We start from the raw sequence: 19,215 nt of genomic DNA on the forward strand, positions 1-19,215 counted from the left end.
TCTGATCGGTCCATCGATATGGATAAATGGATTCCAAATTGTAGCACGAGGCAAAAAGCTTCTTTTAAACTGTTGTCAAGATGGTGTGGATGAATTAATTAAAGCGTGTGTGCTGTATGGTGGTGGAATTTAGTAACAGACAGCGATCCAAGCAGTTCATCAGAGAACTCTCTATGATAAATGCGTTACAACACGCATAAGTATGCGACTTTTCTACGCAGAGATAGAGAATGAAGCCGTGAACGAGTCGCACAGCACAATGTCTCAAATTATTTATTATCATTATTCATAAAAATACGCAACACAGATATCAAATCATTAGATAAAAACTTCAAACACAAATCCGGTTTAAATGTGTTGATTTTGGCGACAGCGGTTTTCATACGAATTATGACATTATAGCACTTCTATGTGTCTTGTTATTTAGATTTCTATGGTAGTTACTGATTAAATTCATAATGACCCATTGTTCTAAAATATATTCTTCATGTTTAGTTCTAGATATTATGTTGTTGCACCCATTGAGCAGACTTGAGGACTTTTAACTGATAGTTTATTGTGCAAAATTATTATTGGCGCTTCAAATCCTTCAGCGGCTTTTGTTACTTTATCCCCATTATTAAGGGAATTGATTGCAATATTGCATTACTAATTTGCCGGGGAGTGTAATTTTAACAAAATATCAATGTCCATTATAGGAACCAAAGCAAATCCAGTCATGGACAATAATTGTCCATGACTGGATTCTACCCACTCCCCATTACCTACAAGTACCTACAAGTCACACTCCCCATTACCTACAAGTCATGGCCTGTCAAATTTTAATTTTCGTGTCGAGAGCAGGGAACATGTCTTGTGTGGCGCGAATTTTAGTTTATATCTGACACCCCATTCGTCAATTTTCCTCAATGTGCAGTTTGCCTTCGTCTCTACTACTAAAGCAGTATCTCCATCAAACACTAGCACAATGTCGTCGGCAAAAGCCTGACAAAACACATCCATCTCCTCTAACATCCACAGCAGAGGATCCAGCAAGAGGTCCCACAGGAGCGGTCCACCTATGGAACCCTGCACGCGCCCCTTGTTGGTCTCTCTACTCACTTCCACACCCGCATACCTAACTTTCATACCTCTTCCACTCAGGTATCTGCTGATCACCCGCCTTACGTTCCCCGGACACCCAACTTCGGCCAACCGCACCTTTATGGCTGGCCACCAGGCGCTGTCGAAGGCTCCCTCTATGTCCAGAGATACCACAACAGAAATCTTCTTCTCCTCCCTCTTATTTCTGATGTGGCTCACTAGTCTATAGAGGGCGTCCTTGGTGCTCCTCTGTGGCATGAAGCCATACTGATGGGGGCTTATTTTGGGCAGCAGGTAGAACCTGAGTCGGACGACCAGCATCTAATGAAGATGAAGATGAAGGTTTCGATGTGGTCTATTCTGATGCCTGCCTCGTTTATCTATCAAACTTTCATCTCTTTTAATTTTTTCTAAGGCCGTGTAAATCATTTGCTCAGTAATAGAAAGAGTGTTTAAAAAAATACCTTGCATACTTGCACTCCATAATGAATGTAGCTGGAAATCGATTTCTTAATAAAACCCCGAATAAGCCTGTACTAGCACTTAATTAAATAATGTAGAAAACTATTTACCTGAATAATATCGTAACAATGTTTACTGTCAAATCATATTGATATTATTTTTCGTAAAGATCTAAAACCATATTATTCGTTTAAAATACATTTTAATGTTATTTAATGGAATATACGCGTAGTTTTTCATATCTTCGTAAATAAAGATAGAAAAATTCTGAAAAAAATTTACATGGTGTATTATAACTTCTAGATGCCGAAAAACGCATAACATGAAGAACCCCGTAATAGGTCATTACCGGATTATTCGCGGGGGACGTCGAATTGTTGTACAATATTGGAACCCTATGTTTGAAATGGTCGTCATAGGTATATTATTAATCAGAAAGAAAAGAAAATACAGAAAAGCGCATGTAATTAATATCTTTAAAAAAAGTTTATTTTCGACATATGTCCATAAATGGATATATCCATAGAATTAAATCCAGTTATGGACACTGAAGAATTTTATTTAAACAACATAACCTATCATGATACTAAATTGTGTAATATTTCGTACACTTAACTACTATAAATAAAAGTAATATCAAATTTTGCTAAGATTTATACAAAAATTCTTATAAACAAAATTGTGTCCTCACTTCCTTAAGGATTTCCTTAGTAAAAACGGATTTCTTAGAAACGAGTCGCAGCAACTAAACATAAAGTTATGCCATCTTCAAACATTTTGGCCGAATAAGATGAAGTGTCGTATTTTGATAGCTTATGAACCAAACTTTTATTTTAAGTATTGCCAAATTATATAACGTTAATTTTGGTCTTAATATTTAAATTTAATATTTATTTTGTCCATTACTGGATGCTTGTCCACGACTGGTGCCGTTACCTTACTTTATCTAAATAAAAATCCGAGTATAGCTTGTCGTACCCGATTTTCGTTTTATATTTTGACAAAAACTGGAGTTACAGTAAAATTGCAAATCATTTGGTAAAAGGTATTCAATGCAAGTCTATTTCAAAAAGCATGGTGCTTCTGATCAGGTGCTTAGAAAAGCTCGACCATGAAAAACCACTGCTCACAAGGATAGGCAAATTAAAAAAGGCACGGTAAAAAACGGTGCAAATATTTGTAGATGAAAAAAATATTGGCGACATTTCAAATAATGATTAATCTCTAATACGTAGTTACACAAATGTAAAAAAAAAAATGATGACTAATTCATCGTGTTAGGTGTTTCTAATTAAACGTCCACCACTGTATATAATAAAAATGTTTCCATTTTTTTGATGAAAAGTATATATATAAATAATAAAAATATAAATAAAAAAGCTCGTCAAAACTACGCGTTATTGTATAACCATTCATTAAAATTAACACCTTATTTTGAGACAGTAATGTTCAAATTTCATTGTTTACTTTCTATTAAAAACACTGTCTTATACCGGGTGTAATCGTAAAGTATGCACACGCGATTATTCCGTAACTATGGCAGGTATCAAAAAACTTTAAACTGATATCGAAAGTAATTTACCTAATGAATAAAATGACAATTATAACTTTTTATAAATATGACGAGAAATATCTAAAAATTTAACTTTTACTCAATAGGTTATGTACTTTCGATATCAATTTGAAGTTTTTTGATATCTGCTATAGTTAGTGTATAAACGTAGGATTTTTATACATATGTACCTAGTAACATATTATGCAAAATTAAAATTTAATATTGACATGATTTTAAAAGAGCAACTATAATTTCTTGCCGGTTCTTCTCTGTAGAAACTGCTTTCCGAATCGGTGGTTATTGTTAAAAATATGTTATAAGTGCTTCTAGAAGTCTACTTGAATAAATAAATGTAAGTTTTTTTATACTAGTTGGAACGCAAACGTTCTGCCTTTCTCTTATCTCTAAGACGTATGAAAAATTGATGTTGGCCGATTCTCAGATCTACCGGCCATATAAAATTTCATGAGAATCGGTCCAGCCCTTTTGAAGGAGTATGGTAACTAACATTGTGACATTTCATATATATAGAGATCAACTCAACTCCCATGTATATTTTTTCTTCTTATTTCACAATCTGAAACTGCAGCCACCGACTCCAAACCGCAGCAGTTACAGCACAGCATCTGAAAATATATCAAAGTAAATATTACAGAAGTTGTTTGTGTGTGATTTTTAAAACAAATGAATACAAATTACAGAAAATTATATTTATCAAAGAAAATGAAAATTTCAAATAATATTTAACTCAATCGTACAGATAGAATACTGTGAATTCAAATATTATATAAGGGTTGCCTGGAAGAGATTGCTTTTGAGCAATAAGGCCGCCTCTTAGTATGTATGTACTGTGTGTTTTGATTGTATCAAATTATAGAATAGTTAATTTCTGATTGGTACAATAAAGAATAAATAAATTAATATTTATAAGCATTTTAATTTTGAATCTATACTAATATTATAAAGCTGAAGAGTTTGTTTGTTCGCTTGTTTGAACGCGCTAATCTCGGGAACTACTGGTCCGAACAGGAGCGGAGCAATGCGGGTGAAACCGCGCAGAGCAGATAGTACAAAATATAACTAAAAATTAAAACTAAGGCAGTCAGTTTTTACAGCAGAATATTTAGAAGTTTAAGACTAATTTTGAATATTATTTATTTACAAACTTTACATACATCCATCCTCACAATCACAGTCACAGTCTTTTCTTTTCAGTTTTCAAACTCTCTTTTTACCAAATTTTATTCAAATCGGTTCAGTTGTTTTGGGCGAAGAGGTAGGCAGACAAGACAGATACAGTTTATTTCACATCAAAATATTAATTACTAGCTGCACCCCGCGGTTTCACCCGCGTGGGCCGTGACTCCGCTCCTGTTGGTCTTAGCGTGATGATATATAGCCTGTAGCCTTCCTCGATAAATGGGCTATCAAACACCGAAAGAATTTTTCAAATCAGACCAGTAGTTTCTGAGATTAGTGCGTTCAAACAAACAAACTTTTCAGCTTTATAATATTATATAGTATAATAATTATATTTAAAAAAAATATTTCTGCTGCGCATGTATTTGTCCTTGAGCTCCTAAACTACTGACCCCATTTAAATGACATTTTATATGTTAAAAATGTTCAAATATTTACCTGAAGTGATGCCGAGGCCCAGTGTTCAGTTCAGACTATTTGTTCACTGCAGTAGTCGCTGCTGGGATACTTTCATCTGAAACCAACAGTATTAATTTTTAAATTTGACCGACCGGTTGGCTTGGTTGGTAGTGGCCTTGCCTTCCAAGCCAGAGGTCGTGGGTTCGATTCCCGACTGGCAAATATTTCTGTGATGAACTGTGATGAATTCGGCAAATGTTTGCTCTGTGTCTGAGTGTTATTTATCTATATAAGTATTTATTTAAAATTATATATGTATGTTTATCAGCCATCTGGTTTCCATAACACAAGCGAAAGCTTAGCATGGGATCAGATCATGCCGTGTGTGTAATTGTCTTTAAATATTTATTTTTATTAATTAAATTGTGAGCGGCCTAATAATGTAAAGAGGAGTAAAAGAATTTGAATATAATATAACTAGATGTGCCCCGCGGTTTCATCCGCGTGGCTTCGCTTCTGTTGGTCTTATTGTGATGATACATAGCCTATAGCCATCCTCGATAAATGGGCTATCTAACACCGAAAGAATTTATCAACTCTGACCAGTTGCAGTAGTTTCTGACATTCACACAACAAACAAAAAGACTTCAGCTTTATAATATACTAGCGGTCCGCCCCGGCTTCGCCCGTGGTACATATTTCGCAATAAAAGGTAGCCTATGTTCTTTCTCAGGGTCTAAAGATTATCTATATCTGTGCCAAATTTCATCAAAATCGGTCCAGTAGTTTATGCGTGAAAACCATACATACATACATACAAACCTTTCCTCTTTATAATATTAGTATAGAAGTATAGATAATTTTAACATCTGTTTCACTGAACGATTATCATTAAGGACAAGCAGACGATAGTCTTCTATGATTTGTCCCGCCAGACCGAGATATTTTTTGGATAGGTAACTTTCTTAGCATTTGCCCTTACTTACCTATCTTCTTCTTCTTATATATAAAAATGAATCGCAAAATGTGTTGGTAAGCGCATAACTCGAGAATGGCTGAACCGATTTCGATAATTCTTTTTTTATTATATTCCTTGAAGTACGAGGATGGTTCTTATGTAGAGAAAACGTAATTATGTACCACGGGCGAAGCCGGGGCGGACCGCTAGTTATTAATAATTGCACAACATTTATTTATTTCTTATTGAATATGCTATTCTTCGATATAAAGTAACATTTTATTTATTTACTAGCTTTCCGCCAGCGGCTTCGTCCGCGTAATCAAAGGTTCTGAGATTAGCCCAGACATGCATACAGACAGACAAAAATTCTAAAAAAACTATATTTGGCTTCAGTATCTATTGTAGATCACGCCCCAAGTATTATTAAAAAAAAATCAATGTAATGTTTTCTTAAGATTTTATTACATGTTTTACAAGCGTTTTCAATGAAAAACTCGCATAGTTCCCGTTCCCGTGGGATTTCCGGGATAAAATCTATCCTATATTATGTTAATCCAAGTTACCCTCTATATGTTTGCTAAATTTAATTATAATCGGTTCATTAGTATTTGCGTGAAAGAGTAACAAACACACATACACATCCTCACAAATTTTCGCATTTATAATATGTATTAGTAGGAAGGATGTAGATTTAACATACTCGAATAATGCAAACCCATTTGTTAGTAGAATACAAATCTTAATATATATAAATCTCGTGTCACAATGTTTGTCCTCAATGGACTCCTAAACCACTTAACCGATTATAATAAAATTCGCACACCATTTGCAGTTCGATCCAACTTGAGAGATAGGATAGGTTTTATCCCGGAAATTCCTCGGGAAAGGGAACTATGCGGGGTTTTCTCTGAAAACGCGGGCGAAGCCGCGGGCGGAAAGCTAGTTTGATATATAAGTGTTATGTACACACCTCTTAGCATCAGGATAGTGGAGAAACTGGAGTGATTCTTCATCTCCAACTGAAAAATTAAATGATCATATTAGCTTATCAAACGTTAGAAAGAAACAAAATATATTTACTTGGACTGATATACACATTAATACATATGACATACATATTATAATAAAAATTGTAAAAGTCTAAATGTATTTAAAAAATTACTTAAAAATCACATTTACTGTAATTTAGAATAGTACAGTAGAATTTATGCTTATTCTTTATATATAAAAATGAATCGCAAAATGTGTTGGTAAGCGCATAACTCGAGAACGGCTGAACCGATTTCGATAATTCTTTTTTTATTATATTCCTTGAAGTACGAGGACGGTTTTTATGTAGAGAAAACGTAAATATGTACCACGGGCGAAGCCGGGGCGGACCGCTAGTCTATAATATAAAAATGAATCGCTAAAAATAAAAAAAAATCGAAAAAACTACTGGTCCAATTGATAACCTTCTTTTTTTAAGTCGGTTAAAAATAGATAATATCCACTCATGTTAGTTCCCAATACAGGCCTCTTGTTACAGAGAAATTAAAAAATTACCAATCAGTGACCAATCAGTCATTACCATCATGAATTCTCAATTCAGTGATTGTTTTATTTACATATTTTTATAAATTGTATATTATAAATTGTTCTGCCTTACTCTTATCACTTAGAGGTGTGAAAAATAGATGTTGGCCGATTCTCAGACCTACCCGATATGCACAGAAAATTTCATGAAAATCGGTCCAGCCGTTTTGGGAGGAGTATGGTAACTAACATTGTGACACGAGAATTTTATATATAGCTTATAAAGTTTTATAGTTTTTTTTATTCTAATAGGACTGTTGATCTTAATAGATTCTGAAATTAGCAAGTTTTACTACTTATATGAATTTAGATTATTTAGAAAAAAAATATTCAAAATATTAGTCAGTTATCGTAATTTAAAAGATAGTCATGAGATTACTGCACACAAACATGTAAACAACTATATGAGCTAATAAGAAAATAAACTATAATAAATGTATAAAGTACTAAGATACATAATATACTAGCTTTCCGCCCGCATTTTCAAAGAAAAACTTGCATAGTTACCGTCCCCATGGCAATTCTGGGATAAAACCTACCCTATGTGTTAATCCAAGTTACTCTCTATATGTGTGCTAAATTCCATTGTAATCTCTTCAGTAGTATTTGCGTGAAAGAGTAACAAACACACAGATACACATCCTCACAAATTTTCACATCAGTACATAGTATAAAACAAAGTCGCTTTCTCTGCCCCTCTCTGTCCCTTTGTATGTTTAAATCTTTAAATCTTCGCAACGCGTTTTTTTTAAATAGATTGACTGATTCAAGAGGAAGGTATTAGAGTATATAATTTACTAGCTTTCCGCCTGCGTTTTCAAAGAAAAACCCGCATAGTTCCCGTTCCCGTGGGATTTCCGGGATAAAACCTAGCCTATGTTACTCGTGGATAATGTAGCTTTCGAATGGTGAAAGAATTTTTAAAATCGGTCCAGTAGTTTATGAGCCTATTCATTACAATCAAACAAACAAACAAACAAAGTTTTCCTCTTTATAATATTAGTGTAGATTAGGTTTAGACAAAGCGTGTGAAGCCGCGGGCGGTAAGCTAGTTTATAATAATAGGATGTATAAAGTACATCTTATATATGATACATATAAAATTTAGTCTAGAAGATATAATTCTGTTGAAATACTTACATATTCAATGTAAATTCCCAAACTCTTGCACGGTGTAGATTACAGAAGCCGCAACAAACTGCATGCATGCATACATGTGTCCGTCTGAAATATTGTAATTAATAAAATCAATTATACAAAAACTACAGTGGTTACAGTTCTCATCTAAATGTTACTAATGCAGATCATTCTATGTAAAATTAATTTGTAAATTGATATGATTTTAAAAGAACAACTATGGAGTTCCTTGCTAGTTCTCCATAGATACTACTTTTTGGATCAGTGGTAAATGTTCAAAATATGTAATGATGGTTGGCGATCCACCACTGTCCGCTTCACCCGCAACTTCCTTCCGCGTACGGTGAAACTGTGGAACGATCTACTACCTGCGGTGTTCCCGAACAACTACGACATTGGGGCCTTCAATAAAAGAGCTTATTTCTCTATAAAAGGCCGGCAAAGCACCTGTAACACTAGAAGTGTTACAAGTGTTTATGGGTGGTGGTGACCACTTAGCATCAGGTGGCCCACCTGCTCCTTTGCTTGCTCTGACATAAAAAAAAAATGATTCAAAAGTGCTAAAAATAAATAAATGTTTGAGTTAATGGACCAATCTATATGAATACTATATGTCCCAATAAATCTGCCTTTATCACTTACGGTTAAAAATAGATGTTGGCCGATGTTTAATATTATAATGTTTTATTGTGGGACACTCCTAATTCAACATACTCAATTCAGCTATAATATACAAATGAAACGCTATTGCTAAGCATAAATCTCGAGAACAGCAGAACCGATTTCGTATTCCTTGAAGTACCTACGAGGATGGTTCTTACTTCTTATGGAGAAATCAGAAAACGTAAACATGTCCCACGGGCGAAGCCGGGGCGGACCGCTGTGATACGCGCATATTAATAAGACTTGAACTAGACACCATTTTCTATACATATTTAATATTACTTTTTGCTAGTTGTATGAAAATTTTATCAAATAATTAAAAAGTGACGGTAGGTCAAAATAAAGCTTCCGAGGTGTAAGAAGAAATTTCTAGTGACTCAACATATTAAATAATACATAATGGATAGACAATTATGCCAAATATTGCTACTTGTATGTTATATTTTAATTTTAACAATAGTATTGTCTCAAACTTCTATATACCTCATATAAAGTTAAGCCTATATATAAACGTAATACGAATGTTTTTACTCACCTTTATCGAAGAATCTCTTATTCTTGTCCCTTAAAGTTGCCGACGTTTATTGTTATTTGAATTTGTTGCAACTCAGTAACTTTGATAAGCACATTTGTGGATCCGTGATTCCTTGACCACATTGTTCGAAATTCGATATAAAAATGGCGGATTGGCTTGGCGGGGAATTCTCATCAAAAGTCAAGGAAAAAAAGATTACTTGAACTCGTCCCTGATTGGTCAACCTTAACTTTTGTTTTTATTGGTTCTTTTTTAAATAGCAATGTTGCCTGATGCTAATTATAATTAACCAAGTGTGTGATGAAACTAAAAATTATTTAAATTAAGAGGTTCATCTTGCGTTTATGTTTTCATAAATAAATTAATGTTAACTAATGGTAATTTCTGAATTAATAATAATATCTCATACCTACTATCGAATATATAACTTAATTTATTAAAAAACAATAATATTATGAATATTATTGAACTGTAGGCCTTCAGGATATTATTCCAGTTCTTCTCAGCCATCTTATATTATTATCACCAGACGTAAAAATCATATCATCAAATAGAATTATACTAACGCGCATTACAATATTTGTAAGGATTATCAACTAAAAATATGAACCTTAACATTAAAGCTGTACATGACGTATTGCTTTCATCGCTTCTCTTATTTACGTTAGTATTTTATATTGAAAAAATGTGGCACATTTCAAAAAGCGGCAATACAGTTTTCTATATACCGGATATCGTAGACAGAGAAACCAATTGGATTCTCTGTCTACGCCGGATATCCACTGATTGTGTTTTTTAAATAATAATTTAAAATAAAACAACATGAATACAGACATTTTGGACAGCAGTAATTATTATATTATAATTTATACTAGGCATATACCCTGCATATACCTTTTCATTATTTTGTTTTTCGAGCATAATGAATAAGGGTGCACTCACACACATCAGTCACCGTCAAGTCACCGATGACTGATCGGTGACGGTTTGTGTACGTATCCACAAACACCAGTCACCGTCATGTTGTCCGTCAGTCACGTCGCCGGTTTGACTGAATCATTGAACACATACATCAGGTTAGTCAGTGATTAGACGTGTGTCACGCTAGAGAACATGTAGCAATTGACGGTAGCACGACGCTGACTGAACTGAGACGTGACGGCACCGGGTGAGTGGGGATAAAAGTATGATACATGTATGGAAAGATTATTTGACGTGCCTGACCGGTGACGTCACTGATAGATTTCGTGCCGGCGACTGTCGTGTGGGAACAGAGTCATACTAGAACTATTGATACATATTTTTTTTTAATCCTGTCCGGTGACGTGCCGTGACGGTGACTGATGTGTGTGAGTGCACCCTAAATCAAAATCCATGGAATTTAAATTTTTATATTGGGAAACCAATCATGGAGTTGGTAATCTGTCTCGATTATTTGTTATCTATGTCATCTTTTTATTTTTTCCTACCGCCAGCCGCTAGGCGCCAGTTTTAATTTATAATATTCGTTTTGTTTCATTTTATTTTTATGTACCTATCGTTAAATCGTTAATTCTATAAAATACTTAAAATTAACTTTGTTCTAATTTGTATCTTCGAAAGAACGTCGAGATACGATTACAAAATAAAGGAATGAGGAAATATTGTATAGAAATTGGTAAGTTAGCTTTGTGAATTTTCGTATTTCATGTTTGGAACATTGAAATAATATTACTACGTATGGAGGAGACACCACGAACAAAATCTGTGCGCCATTTTTTTGCTCTAACTAAGTTTTAAAAATTATTATTTAGTTAGGTACTTAACGATGAAAGTTATTCCTTTGCACTTTTCCGTATTATTTGTATTATTTGTGCAATATCGTAACACACACGAAGGCATGTTTGATGCGTTTCACTTTAAAACCATTAAAAAATACCGCTCAACATACGTCATGTGACGTATGTTGAGTGGAACATAAGTGATGTAGGCGGTGTCGTCTCCTATTAATATTATCTCAATGGTTTGGAACAATTGTTTTAAAATTCCGTTTACTAGTCTATCATTCATTATTATCTATTTATTATAACAATAAGGTACTCATTAAACTCTAATGAACCACTTTAAAAATGGTATTAACAATATAATATTAACAAGAAAATATACTAGTGCCCAGCGGTTTTACCCGTGTGGATCCACTCCTGTTGGTCTTAGCCACAGAGCAAGTAATGTCTTAGCGTGATGACATATTAGCCTATATGAATGAATGATGATGAATGTCCTTGATGAATGGGCTATCTAAAACCGAAAGAATTTTTCAAATCGGACTAGTAGTTCCTGAGATTAGCGCGTTCTTACAATAATATTAGTTTAATATATAGATTTGGTAGGTATGTAGGTAGCTGAAGACCCAGAATAAGACATATTATGCTACTTTTTATCCCAGAAATCCCACAGGAACGGGAGCTATGCGGGTTTTTATTAGAAATCGATATAAATAGTAGTTGTTTATAGTAAAATGCTTTCTTTTAATATGTAAAATAATATGTTTATGTTTGCAAGGGCCCACATAAAATTATGCATTTGTATTGAAATAAATAAAAAAACAATTTGGAAGGGCCCATCAGGCACCAAAGAGAGGCAGACATAGCCGTGGATGACATCATACAGCTGGCAGTCAGTGGATGGATACAGCGAGATGCAGGGAGTAGGGACCACTAGGGACAGGACGGGATCTCTGGAGGAAGCCACCCTTGCTCGGGTTTCTTACTGATAGATGTAAGTTGTTTAAAATTGTAATAGATATAACTATATAAGTTTAATTTTTATTTATTTGTTTTATTTTAATAGAAATAAATACTTCCCCGCTGGACAGAATTTGAATAAGTTTTCAAGAAAAGCAAATGGATTCATAATATAGCGATATTTAAAACAAGCTGTGCTCCGCAGTTTTGCCCGCAGTGCTCTGCTCCTGCTGGTCTAAGCATGATGATAGCCTTTCTCGATAAATGGGCTATCTAAAACTGAAAGATTTTTCAAATAGGACCAGTAGTTCCTGAGATAAGCGCGTACAAACAAACAAACAAACTCTTCAGTTTTATAATATTAATATAGATATGTATAATTAGTTATTGACTGTATTTTCCAACTTAACCAGTCATATTAGAATCTGTTTTGTATGTGATATTAATTATTTGATCTTTTTAATAAGAATTAATCTTTAACTCTGGTTTTCTGAAATAAAATATTTATTGGATCTGATTGAAGCGAATGGGGATAAAAATAATTACGTATAGTTTTGCAAGCGTTTCTCTGTCTACGTTTGCAAGTGTTCTTTTTGAAAGAAAGAAAGTATTTGAAGACTATAGGGGAAAAACAAGGACTTTGTAGGAGAGCCCGTGGGAGATCGTCCTTCACCGATCTGATAACCAAATGAGACGTATTTTTTATTAAATATTTTTGAAGTGAAAACTTGTTTAGCGGCGTTGGGTATAAAATCATAAACTCGCGTCAGGACACGTGACCTGATCGAAAAAGCGTAAGACGGATGGATATCAAACATGCTCAACGTTAATAATCAAGTTTTCACTTCTGCCGGCACTCCCGGAGTGCAACCCGTCCGAATATGCCTATAATTGCTTGCCTATCGAATAGTGGTCATTAAATGTTCTTACGCATTAAGATTCGCTCCGAAGATCAGCCGGCACAACAATTCTTGGAGAGGTGATAAGCGTGACTCACCACCGCAACATTAAGTATAAAATGAAATCAATGATGTTCGGCGCAGGAAGAACCAGAACCCTACAAGCAGCCTAGTTCGGCAAATAATGCCGGCGAAATCTTGTCCCCACGCGCCCGCTTAGAAAAGGACACTATTCTCGCGAGCCGTATCTTCGAAATGGGGGCATTCTCCGAGCAAATGTGCGCCGCGATGGCCGCGTGCCTCAGCGAACGAAGGAAACAAATGCAGTCGATGATGGCGCAGCCGATTCCTGAGGAGGAGAGGGCTGCGATCGAGGAGGTGAAGAGCGCCCCCGTCCCCCCGATGGATACCCCCTTGCGGCGCCCCCGCTCCGCAAGCGATGAGTTTGAGGTAGAAAACGAGAGGCCGAAGAAGCGGCTTAACCCGGAAACGCCGTCATACGCGAAGGTCGTGGGATCCTCCCCACCCCCCGCCGGAGATCAACCGCCGCCTGCAACACAGGGCACCGCGCCGCCGCTGCCACTTCAAGGAGAGATAAATATCCGCCAATAGTTGTGGATGAGCTCCCCGAATGGTCGGCCCACTTCCGGAAGCTGAAGCAGATTCTGGGAAGGAATCCCAGCGCCCGCCCATACGGGAAAGGCATCCGGTTCATGTCGGAGGATGGTGACGAATTCAGAGCCGTCCAAAACTACCTGGGTGGGCTCAAAGACATCGCGTGGCACGCTTACACACCGCCGCAGGAAAGGAGCCTGAAGGTCGCAATACGCGGCCTTCCCAGCCAGACAACTCCGGAGGAGATTATCGAGGCCTTCAGGTAATTGGGGCACACGGCGGAATATGTACGCCATATAAGGGCGAGAAAGGGTCGGCCCGGCTGCATATTCTTTGCCATTATAAAAAGAGAAGCCGATACCACCCCAGCCATATATAACATTAACGAAATGCTGTGTATGCCGGGGATTAAAATTGAAGCCTGGCGTGCAAAAAAGGGGCCGGCACAATGCCACCGATAGAAGCGATCGGCGATCATAATTTATCAGCGACATCACGACGAGTAAACATAACAATCATCGGGGGTTCTAATAGAAAATACGACGTTCATGCTAGAACATTGAAAAATCGGAAACTTTCACCGCAAGTCATAACTGAGAGAGATCTTCACGACTGCAGCCACTTGAAAGATATAAAGAAATATCTACAATATAGAGAAGCAAAACCACGAGTGCTAATAGGACAAGATAACTGGCACTTATTAATTGCATCGGAGATTAGAAAGGGACAGCGACATCAACCTATCGCCTCCCGCACGCCGCTCGGCTGGGTGTTACACGGTGCACGCTCAATAGCACATAGTACAACGAAACAACGCTTCAATGTAAATTACGTCAAGTCTACTGATGAATAAATGAACGAACAATTGCAACAATTCTTTGCATTGGAATCGTTGTTAATAGAGGGAAAGAGACCGAGCACCGACCCAGACGTTCGCGCGCTACGCACACTAGACGAGGGAGTTATAGAAAAACAGGGAAAATATGAAGTCCCTCTACTGTGGAAAAACGCAGAAATCAAACTCCCCGACAATTACGACAATACATTAAAACGTCTTGTCAACATAGAAAAGAAGCTAGACCGCGACCCGGCGCTGAAAATAAAATACACAGAACAAATGGAAGCGCTCATTGAAAAGGGATACGCCGAACGAGCTCCGTCTGAAAAAACAGAGGCAAGAACATGGTATCTGCCACACTTCGCTGTGTTTAACCCTACTAAACCAGCGAAAATACGAATAGTTCACGACGCGGCTGCGAAAACGAAAGGACTCTCGTTGAACGATCATTTACTCAAAGGGCCCGATCTAATACAATCGCTACCCGGCGTGTTAATGCGATTCCGTCAGCACAACATAGCGATAACAGCAGACATTAAAGAGATGTTTATGCAAATAAAACTTAAAAATGAAGACAGATATGCACTTAGATATCTCTGGCGTGGCGACCGCAGAGATAACACAGCGCACGACGAGTACCGAATGACTTCGTTAATATTCGGCGCAACGTGCTCACCTGCCATAGCAATATACATCAAGAATAGAAACGCGGCTAAATACATAGAATCTGATCCAGATGCGTACAACGCCATAGTACGAAACCACTACGTCGACGATCTCCTAAATAGCTACGACACTGAAGATGAAGCGATCAACTCGGCTCGACGCATAAGTGAAATACAAAAGAAGCGAGCTACGAGCTACGACAATGGACGTCTAATTCGCGTAACGTATTAAACGCGTTAGCACCGGGTACAACGAGATCATCGATATCATTGGACGGCAGCAGCAACGTGGAGCGCACTTTGGGTGTAATCTGGGACCCAGCGAGCGACGAGATAGGCTTCAACCTAAGTCTAGCGCGTCTGCCACCTGACGCCATAGAAAACTCACAAGCCACAGCCAACAAAGAGAGAGACACTACGCATTCTCATGTCGCTGTTCGATCCATTGGGCCTCGCTTCACCAGTCACAATAGGCGCTAAGCGCATACTACAACACATATGGAGGCGTGGCACCGGCTGGGATGAACGTATACCGCAAGATCTCGCCGAACAGTGGACGAAATGGATAACACATCTTATAGAATTAAAAGATGTAAAAATACCGCGAGCGTACTTACACTACAGTAACGCAACATCGCTGCAGCTGCACATATTCGTAGACGCGAGCGAGGAAGCCTACGCCGCAATAGCGTATTGGAGAGCGTCGACAACGACCGGCGTAGACATTTCACTTGTAGCAGCTAAAGCTAAGGTCTGCCCGCTCAAACTTACGTCTGAGACTAGACTCGAATTACAAGCCGCCGTGATGGGTAGTCGTCTGAGCCACAGCATCATAGAAGAACACGACATAAAACCAGAGTCAACAACATATTGGACCGATAGTAAAACAGTGTTAACCTGGCTCAAGACCGGCGCGCGCTCGTACCGCCCGTTCGTCGCGCATCGCATAGCAGCTATAGAAGAAAATAGTACATTATCAGACTGGCGATGGGTTCCCACTAAACTCAACGTCGCGGATGATGCAACTCGAGATGTGCCGATAGACTTCAACAAACAAAATCGATGGTTCACCGGCCCTTCGTTCCTGCGCGACGACCCGTCTACGTGGCCTACAGAGCGACCTACAATAGAAACGCCCACTGGCGAGGAGAGAGTACATCTCGTTATAAGCAACGTCGCAACATACAGCGAGGCCGTGCCCGACCCAAAACGCTTTTCCAAATGGGAACGGCTGCTACGATCAACGGCGAGAATACTACAGTTTATTGATTTATGTCGCCCCGCACATAAAACTTGTTATGGTTATAGAAGAAATAGAAAAAATCAACAAGCCGACGCAGATTGGAATAGCAAAAATACGAAAAAGAAAATTGCGCCCGGCTCATCGTTACGTATTAAAAACGTACAACAAGAACGTCGCTTTAAAAATATAGAAAGCGAACATTTACGACGCGCTGAAGATTTACTTGTGCGAGTTTCACAACACGACTCGTTTTATCGTGTCGCACTAAGTATTGGATAACCCGACTGCGACCGGTCACGCGCTCAATAGTACACAAATGTATTAAGTGTCATAGAAGGAGAAGCGCGCCCGCTGCACCGCCTACCGGCCACCGGGGAACCTACCGCACTTTTTTTTTTTTTTTTTTTTTTTTATTGTACAATAGGGGAGCGCTTGGCCACAATCTCGCCTGATGGTAAGCTGAGATGTGGCCTAAGATGGAGCGCGCTTCCCTAAAATGTACCTGTTCACTCTCCTCTTGAAGACCTCCAAATTGTACTCGTCGGGGAACACAGATTCAGGAAGCATGTTCCAGTCCCTAGCGGTTCGAATAAAGAATGACGATCCGAACCGCTTTGTCCGGGTACATGGAACGTCAACCATGTGGCGATGCCTAGAATCTGTGCGCCTCGACGAACGATGGAAAAATGGGGATGGCGGAATTAGGTCGTGCAATTCCGCAGCGCACTCTCCAAAGTGTATCCGGTAAAAAACCGATAAACTTGCCACTCTGCGACGGTGGGCGAGGCTCTGGAGTTTTTTGCCTACTAGCTCATCGTCGTTTATTAGCCTCTTGGCACGCCTCTCTATCGCCTCAAGTGTCTCCAGCTGGTATTTGGTAGATCCATCCCAGAGGTTCCCAGAGGCACTGCAGATTAGCACATCATCGTCGGCCCTTTAGCTACACGGGCCACGACTACTTCGGCCCTCTGACTGTTACTGTGGGACGTGCTACGCAGAAAAGATATGTGAGTCTATTTACATGTCTCACGACTCGCGCTGTGCACTAAGAGCTTGCGAACACTCTCAGTACGGAATCAGCGGTTATGGCGATACGTCGATTTATAGCGAGAAGAGGTTGTCCGACGGAAATTTGGTCCGACAACGGTACGAATCTGCACGGCGCTGAAAAGGAATTGCGACACGCTATACAAGACGCTTCTCATCACGAGGCCAGCATGCGTGCAATCAACTGGCGCTTCGTACCTCCCGGAGCTCCATTTATGGGCGGGGCCTGGGAACGACTAGTGAGAAGTGTGAAAACTGCGTTATACGCGTCGCTCAATCAACGCCACCCGCGAGAAGAAATTTTATTAACATTGTTAGCGGAAGTGGAATTCACAGTGAATAATAGACCGCTAACACATGTATCTGTGAACCCGGAAGACCCGGAAGCTCTAACGCCAAATCATTTTCTATTATTGGGACCGGCGATGAACCCCGCACCCGGCTCGTTTACAAACGAAGATCTCATCGGCCGTAAGCAATGGAGGACAGCGCAACGACTCGCCGATATGTTTTGGGAGCGATGGCTACGGGAGTACCTACCCGAGCTACAACAGCGACGCGACCCCCACGGTCGAGGCAAATCACCGCAAATGGGCGACGTAGTGTTAATTGTGGATAACACTATGTCTCGAAACACGTGGCCTATGGGACGAGTATCACGCATTTACCCCGGAAACGACGGCGTGACACGAGTAGCAGACGTGCAGACAAGAGGCGGCGAGCTTCGACGACCGGTCAAGAAGATGGTGGTGTTAGTTGAAAATTGTCCCTCACCTGTTAACAATTGAACCTTAATGGACATAGCGGTTCACGGCGGGGGGAATGTTCGGAACAATACGTACGAATTTAGTAGATAGCGTATAGTCATTTATAGCCTTTTTGTGTTTTCATAACTTTATTTAAATTTTTATGTTTTAATGTCGATAATTTCATAGTTATATCTCGCTCTGTTAATTTACAAGCGACAGTGAGATGTTCGTGTCTCGCTCTAATGGTGCACGCGACAGCGAGACAGTTCTATCTCACTCTTGAGATTTGTAATAGCATGATCGCTCTGTCTCGATCTAACAATTCACTTTGTTCAATAATTTAATATTGTAATTAATATAGTTTTAGTATGATTTAATATCTTTCGTTGTCATATAGCTAAATACATAACTTATGTAAATTTAATAACGTAAAGTAGAAACGTTAAATAGTTTGTTTGTTTCAATTGCATTTCTGTTGTAGTCTAAACGTATTTATCTAAATATGTTTAAGAATGTATATGTCGGAGAATTTAAATAACTCTCCATAATTAATTATAATTTGGTAGATATGTGAAATAATATTAAATAATGACTCAGTGCGCACACCTTGCGCGGTCGATGGTAGTACCGAGACTATATCATCGAGCTACTGACTCAAGGAATATAAACCATAGCATGGCCCGTAAGCCCATGCATTTCATATCAATTCAATATCGACATTATGTTGTACACAATAGAGTACATTATAATAGGAAGGTATAGCCACATAACAACTACTCTGTTATGATTCTCTCACACGGCCATTCTGACAACGAGCGCGTTCTCGCGCGAACAATTCGACAAGTAATTTTGCAAATTACTTACTG

General features: G+C 38.3%; 1 pseudogene; it reads left to right on the top strand.

Annotated features, from left to right (window-relative positions):
- Positions 1-14,660: 14,660 nt before the first annotated feature.
- On the top strand, positions 14,661-18,708 carry LOC149895992 (uncharacterized; annotated as a pseudogene).
- The last annotated feature ends 507 nt before the right edge of the window (positions 18,709-19,215 follow it).

The sequence above is a fragment of the Colias eurytheme genome, chromosome 29, assembly GCF_061535395.1.
Source record: "Colias eurytheme isolate Ceu_HAF_F1 chromosome 29, ilColEury1 Martin Lab GWU primary, whole genome shotgun sequence".
NCBI classification, from domain to species: Eukaryota; Metazoa; Arthropoda; class Insecta; order Lepidoptera; family Pieridae; genus Colias; species Colias eurytheme.